The sequence below is a fragment of the Enhydra lutris genome, unplaced genomic scaffold, assembly GCF_002288905.1.
Source record: "Enhydra lutris kenyoni isolate GAN:26980312 unplaced genomic scaffold, ASM228890v2 scaffoldscaffold115, whole genome shotgun sequence".
In the NCBI taxonomy this organism is placed as follows: domain Eukaryota; kingdom Metazoa; phylum Chordata; class Mammalia; order Carnivora; family Mustelidae; genus Enhydra; species Enhydra lutris.
In genome coordinates, this window is record NW_019154199.1 from 703,281 (window position 1) to 710,080 (window position 6,800).

The window sequence follows — 6,800 nt, forward strand, 5'->3', positions numbered from 1 at the left end:
AATACTGGCTAAGACCACCACTCTGATGTTAATTAGGAACAATAAGGGAAGAACACTTGCTTTGATTCTGATGTATGAGGAGAAGCATTTACTCATTTGTTATGAAGTATGATTTAGCTGTACTTTTGTTGTAGTTTTGTTTTGTTTTTGTTTCTTTCATTTGCAGATGTTCATTATTGGGTTGAGAAAGTTTCCTTCTATCATTAGTTTGTGAAGGTATTTATGTCATAAAGTAGTTGTTGAGTTATATCAGAGGTATTGACTGTTTCTATTGAAGTGGCTATATGTTTTTCTTCTTCCATTTATTAAATGGCCAATTAAATTGATTTGTTTTCATATGTGAAAATGCATTCCTGCATTCTTGAGATAATGCCCTGATGTGTTACACATTTCTGGATTTTATCCATAGTATTTTTTGAGTATTTTTGTCTTTATTCATGAAGGATGTTGATGTGTAGTTTTTACTTCTAGGAATGTCTTTGTCTGGTTTCTGTGTCAGTGTAATCCTGGAGCTGAAAAGTGCACTGGGAAGTGTTATTTACTCTCTACTTTCTGGAAGGTTCTATTCTGTTGATGTTATCTAAAGCTGCTTTGTAAAATTCACTAGTGACACATCTGGGCCTAAAACTGGTTTTGTTGCTTGTTTTTGTTTTTTGGTTGTCAGTGGTAGAAAGTTAGTAACTTACAATTCAATTTCTTTAATAAATATGTTATTATATTATAATGAACATAATAAATATGGGATTATATTCTATATGTCGAAACATACGATTCTAGTAATATATGTCATCTTAAGTAATGTTTTGTACCTTGTGCCATTCAAGAACTTTGTCCACTTTATCTAGATTTTAGGATTTATGAACATCAAGTTGTTTATAATATTCCCTCATTAACCTACTAATGTTAGGGTGACCTGTTGGTATGTCCTTTTGTTTCTCGTTAATATTGTTTATTTTTACATTCTTATTTTTATAAGATATATTGCTAAAGCTTAGTGATTATATTGATCTTAGTAATTAGCATTTGGTTTCATTCATTTTACTGGTTGTCTTTCTCTTTTCAAGTTTATTGCATCTACGTTTGCTTTATTACATCTTACTTTTGTTTGACCTGAGTTTCAGTTGCTCTTCTCATTCTAGTTTCTTTGTGGGTTTTTTTTTTTTTAGATTTTATTTATTTATTTGACATACAGTGTTCACAAGTAGGCAGAGAGGCAGGCAGAGAGAGAGAGGAAGGGAAGCAGACTCCCTGCTGAGCAGAGAGACAGATGCTGGGCTTAATCCCAGGACTCTGGGATCACAACCTAAGCTGAAGGCAGAGGCTTTAACCCACTGAGCCACTCAGGTGCCCCCTAATTCTAGTTTCTTAAGATGAAAATTAATATCACTTTGAGACACATTCTAATATCAACATTTAATAGTACTACTTTCCTGTTCATTAGCCACATCACATGGTATGTTTTATTTATTTTCTTTTTTATGGGATTGTTTATTTATTTGCAAGAAAGAGAGAGAGATCATGAACAGGAAAGAGGGGCAAAAGAAGAGGGAGAAGCAGGCTCCCTGCTGAGTAGGGAGCCCAACACGGGGCATAAGACCAGGACCTTGGCATCATAACCTGAGCTGAAGGTACCTGCTTAACCAACTGAGCCACCCAGTTGCCCCACATTACTTTTATTTCTAATAAAATATTTAAAATATCTTCTAATTCTCCTTGTGACTTCTACTTCAGCCCGTCGGTTATTTAGAAGTGTGTTGTTTAGTTCCAGATCTACTGAGAAGCTGAAGGCAGATACTGTTGTTCTTTGACATCAAGTTTTTTTTATTTATATCATTTTTACCTTTTTTCCCCTGTAATTTCTAATACTCTGCAAAACCTCCATATGTTCATTCTTGATATCAATCTCTCCTACTTTAACCTGTAAGATATTCATCATAATTATTTTGAATTCTCTACCTGATAGTTTGAATATCTGGTCATTTCTGAGTCCTTTCCTATTGATTGATTTGCTTCTTGACAATGGGTTGGTTTCTTTCTTTCTTCCTCTTGTTTCTTTTTTTTCTTTCTTTCTTTCTTTCAACCTGCCTTGTGGCTTACTGAAGGGCCATTACAAAGGAATTGCCTTAAACACACCTAAATCACAAATCCTCTACTGTTGAGCTGGATACCCAGGACATATTTGTTACGAAAGTTTTACAAGCAATTATGTTAGTTGTTTTTGCCTTGGGAAAGAGATAATTCTTGGGACAAAGAATAGACTAACCAAAGTTTGGAAGGAAAGGCTGGGTTTTGAGATGCTTTGGGATGTAAGGCTTTAATAAGCTCTGACATATTCCTGGAAACCTAGAAAGCCATGCATTACACATGACAATGCTATTATTTTAGGATTGGTGTGTTTGTGATTTGTGGAGTATTTCCCTCAAAGTTTGTGTCTGCCCCAGTTATAGCCATCCTGTAAGCCTGTAATAACAATGGTGTTCTCTTAAACCACTCTCGTTTCTCCCCAAGGTTAGACTCTTATTGCTTCTACTTGGTGCTTGATCTTATGAAGTGTAGTTCACCTTCATGTCAAGTAAGCTCTGTGTGGCATCAGAGGTGGGTTTCTCTCAATGTACCTGCTGCTCCTTCCCAAGGTAAAGAGAACTGCGAGTTGTGTTGTGGTAGGTCTTATGCAGCAGAACATTTTTTTTTTTGCCATTCCCCAGATGTAGAAGACCTCTCCATTTGTATCGGTGTAAGAAGTTGTGCTCAGAGCTCTTAGTTTCCACTTCCCCTGAGGTAGAGTGCTTTTGCTCATGTCTGGGAGTGATATACTTAGGGTTTTAAGAGAAAAGGATGGGGCTTTGTGACTTTTCTAGGGGGAGTAAATAATTTCCTGAATTCCTTCCAGTTAAAAAGGAGGCCCTTTCTTGTATCTGCACCTGTTCCCAGTCTTTCTTATTAGCATGCAGTGGAAGTCCATGGATGGATACATGCCTATGTGTGGGTACAAATGTCCTTGTTTTGATAATTCCAGGGGTTCTACAGACTGATTTTAACTTCTAATAAGTCTTTATAAATTCATGAAAAATTTGGCTGATTTATTCTTACTTGCTTGTTTAGTATGACTATCTGTTCTCATGCTGTGCTAATCTGTGGTAAGACAGTCCTATTTCTTGCTGTTGTTTTGTTTTGTTTTCCTTGGGGACCCCATCTCTCCTTGGATTTCAGGTTTCTAGTCTGAAATTGGGACTCAGCTGCCTGATGTGCAAAGGAAGAGTTATTTTGTGATATCTGTCTAGTTGTTTCTCATTTTTATCAGGATAGTGGCAACACATTCTCAAGAACTCCACATCCTAGTCATAAATGGAGCCTCCAGTGAATTTCTGAATCTTAAAAATACATGAAATTATTAAATGAGGGAATGGTGACGTTAACTCTTAGACATCATGGTTTCTGTTCCTCAGCTGTGGAAATTTATGGAGGAAGTTTCTTCATGCCTTCATGATATATTTTTCTACAATATTCTTCATGGACAAGACATATATGACAGTCATTTCTCAGTGTATATGTCTTCTTGAGTGTGTTCATGTCACAGCCTAACTGATTAAAATGCAGTTACCCTTTTGCACATGGTATTTTTATTTTTATTATTTTTATCAAATTGTAATGCTTGCCTTAGGAGTTGTTCTTAAAATGTTTGTTCCATGATAACAAAAGACATGTAGAGTAGAGGGAAGGTTTGTATCACTCTATACATTTTTAATTTAATATAAACATACATAAATGTTAAAGAAATTGACTATCACAAATTGAAGTCTCTTGTTTGCTTTCCTCTCACTTGATGGATTCGGACACTTTCACCTCCAACCTCTAACCACATAGAAATATTTTTATCATGATACAGCAGATCTTTTCTAAATTATATGGCAGAATCCATGTGCATAATACTCATATCATCACCCTCAATTACTTTCCATATAATAATGTTATCATTTGTTGAATTATTTCTTGATTCATGTCCTTTACTCCATATAAGCATTCTTTTGAATTTTCAACTTTACAGAAGGCTATCCCTGCCTTATTCAATCTAAAATAAGAACTATCCTCCCCAATATCATGATCTATTCTGCTACATTGTCCTTCAGTTTTTATCAAAGGATACTAAAACATGACATTATATTTTTTTTCACTAAGGAATAGGTATTCTTTATTTCTAACACAATTACTGTAGGTTAGGAATATGAGAATGTATATGCAAATGGAAATGATGACTAGAAGAAACAATGACAAAAACAACTGATATTTTATGTGAATCTATAAGTTTAAGTTTGAATACCAGCCCCCAAATTGTTACATCTTTCAGTGTTGCATCTGACTGTACTGAGATCTTTATTTCAATTTTTAGGTTGCCCAAGCAGTCTTGGTGATGGCAGAAAAGATGAGGTAAGAAAGCATTCTCAAACATTGTTCTTCTTTCAGATTCCGGATTACCAATGTACATGTTTACACCAGCAGTGATGACAGCCACTTGATTATCAACAGCCATGAGAGAACACTGTACTTGTTTCAAGAACTCAGTCAGACAGACACTGAGATTCAACATTTTTGAGTCACATCATTGAGGTCAGAACTGAACTGGCAAAAATAGTGACCTCAGGTTAATGAGGCAATTCCTCATACCTGCTACCTGGTTTAAGGTTTGATTTTGGCAGCAGATCCAATTTGTAGAATAGACAAACTAACATTAGTGAAAGGTGGATACCTTTGAAGAAAGATTCTGTCTCACTCACAAGAATGAAATTACCAGAGGACTGGGGTTTGTTGTGCACATTGGCATACCTTGATCCTGCAAGAGTGCCTGGCAGCCACGCAGATTTTTTGAGTGGATGCTTAAAATGTATTCATTGAATGAATGAATGAATGAAAATAATGTGAAAATTCTTAGACAATTTTTTTCTGTGTATCCTGATATGAAAAACCCAAGAGGCATCACATCATTCTGCATTTCCAACAAAATTTTATAGTATAAGGAGCTGGAGAACCAAAATCTGGCTATAAAGAAAATACTAAGAGATAAGAATAGAAGAGATGATTTGTAGATATAACATAAATAGTGCAGGGATATATTGCAGAGATAAAATGAAGGTAGATGTTGGATTCCTAGATGACAACAAATAGAAGTCGAATGACCAGAGAGCTTTAGAATGAAGAGGAATTAAGAAATCTGAGACAAACATTTAGCAAAAGATCATCTAATAATAATTTTTGGAGGGGCAGGAATAAGATTTTAGCCAACCTGTAACTAATATTAGGAACCCTAATTTCAATGTGCTTATTACTATTGCTAAGTGTTAAATATTTTCTTAAAACCTATCTACACTATGAATTTGCATTGTAGAGTTTCCACCATACATGTATAGCATAGAAAACCAATTACTGCTACACATTTCACTTGGTGATGTCTCAAATGAATGAATGAAAGGAAATGTTAATTCTTCCAATGAAATTCTGTACTTGAAACACCTGGGTGGCTCAGTCTTAAACATCTCCCTTTAACAGAGGTCCTGATCCCAGCCAGGGTCCTGGAATCCTGGCCCAGGTCAGGTTCCCTGCTCCAAGTGAGTCTGCTTCTCCTTCTCCCACTCCCCCTGCTTGTGTTCCATCTTATGCTGTCCCTCTGTATCACTGTCAAGCAAATAAGTAAATTTTAAAATTATATATATATGTATATATTATAAAATGTATATATATAATATATATTTATATATAATAATATATATTTATATATATGAAAATCTATCCTTTCCAAATCCATCAGGACTCCTTATCATACCCTGCTCTCCAATGATACACAGAGAAGAAAGTCTGGCTCACAGACTCCAGGGAATTTTATATATACCACGAACTCTGGAGGCCCTGTGATTAGGCTTGCCATTGATTCAGGTCTGACATGGAAAATAAAACTTTCATAAAAATGAGAGAAATGAACTTCAAATGACCATGACAGAACCATATTCAGGCTTGTAGCAGTTACATTGTTCTTGTTTTCAGAATTACTGTTATACCAGAAAATCTCTATTGCATAGTGATCAATGCACACTCTATAAAACCGAACTTCCTGGATTGGATTCTGGGTGAATAACTCTAGGGAGATTATTTAATTTTCCTTTGCTTCAGTTTCTCATCTCAAAATGGGAATAATAATAATACATATCTCAGTGCTATTGCAGGATTAAGTTAGTCAACAAATGCAATGTGCTGAGAATTGTGTCTGAGGTGTAGGAAACCTTCAACAAATGTGAGCTGTTATTAATATCACCTTATAAGAAACAGATAGCATCCTTTACCAAAAGGCTGACTTTTAATGTTGAACTCTCAGAAAGTGTTCATTTTTTGTTAACACTTCAGAATATGAAGTGCTAGCAATTAATTTAGGGTTTACAATCTTCCCAGGCTGCTTGGCATCTCATAATATCTAAAGTCCATTCTTGTTTTGCCAGCACATAATATGCACATATCAAAACTCTTCAGTTGTAGACCAGCTTGATAACTTTCTCATTTCTTATATGCCTTGCCCACATAAGATGCTAAACCGGAAGGTCTCCACACCATCCTAAAATGTGGTAATACACAGAATATAGAAGAGAGAGAGAGGGAGAGAGAGAGAGAGAGAATATATATATATACATATATATGTGTGTGTATATATATACATATATATTCATTATATAGTAGAGACCAGAATAAAACTAGGGAATGTCATTAAGAGATAACAGCTGTGAGAAATACGAACTTTATGAAGACTCCAATTAGAAGAG